We start from the raw sequence: 1,130 nt of genomic DNA, 5'->3' as shown, positions 1-1,130 counted from the left end.
AAAAAGAAAACAAAGAAGCAGGCCTGAAGCTTAACCTTTTTTGCCATAGAAGTAGAGATAAGCAAAGGCGGAGGGACCGGTGCTATGGTCCCGCACCTGTTCTCTCAACCTGAAGCCAAGGGTTTTGACCTTGCCACCATTCTCACAGGTCCACATATATCATTGTACAAGCCTGGATGCTTGAACAGCTGTCTTTTGAAGTGTGTGCTATGTTTCTTTCCATCCACTGTGTTGTGTCAATGTTCAAGAAAGGAGAGGTGAATTATGATGATGCTTCACAGCAGCAGCAGCAGCAGCATGTTGTATGTGTGCATGTACTCTATTTTTGATTTCAGCCACAGTCTGTGTGTGGTGTGTGACAGGGCCAATCCACATCAGTGGTGTGCAGCCTAGTGTGTCATACTCAAGGATGCAGGTTTACCTTCAGGCATGGGTAAGAACACTGAGGTGAGGCTTGCTCTTGTCACACCACCCAATTGTTCAATTGTTGGTCTGTGTTATCCACCAACAGGACATGACACCACAGCAACCAACCAACAAAACAGAGAGGCACAGCAGCAACACCAACACCAACAGCACAATGGAAAAATAATCCATCACTTATGACATCATTCATCAAGCTTTGCATCACCAATGATGATGACAACACACTCCCATTGGCCAGCCAACTCTACATTGCCATTGTCTGACCATCACATACTGCACCACCAATGGTCATGGTTGTTATCCACACCACAACACATCCTTGCATGAAGAAAACATAACCACCACACTGTTGTGCAGTCAGCCCTGATCCATGCCTGGCCCAGAAATTCAAAATTTTATCCAAGGGGAAGGCTTGCCTTCTGCAAGTGCCATCTTTGAGACTGTATGGATGAATGCATGGCAGTTGAACATGCCTGGCAAGCTTGCAAACTGCCCATCACCATCATTGGGCACCACCATGGCCCTCCAACCAGTGACCACCATGTGAGAGTTTTTCTTGGTCTTGGACTCTTACCCCCACCCAGGCATATTGTTGATTCAGTTGAGCTTTGTTGCTATGAGTGCATAATGTAGTGCTGATGAGTGGCGGTTGGGTGACTTGATTGAGCTAGGAGAAGCAGGCGATATTGTCTTGGGTTCAGACG

The sequence above is a fragment of the Acanthamoeba castellanii genome (genome assembly GCF_000313135.1).
Source record: "Acanthamoeba castellanii str. Neff unplaced genomic scaffold scf7180000084750, whole genome shotgun sequence".
In the NCBI taxonomy this organism is placed as follows: Eukaryota; Discosea; order Longamoebia; family Acanthamoebidae; genus Acanthamoeba; species Acanthamoeba castellanii.
This window is presented reverse-complemented; position numbering follows the sequence as displayed.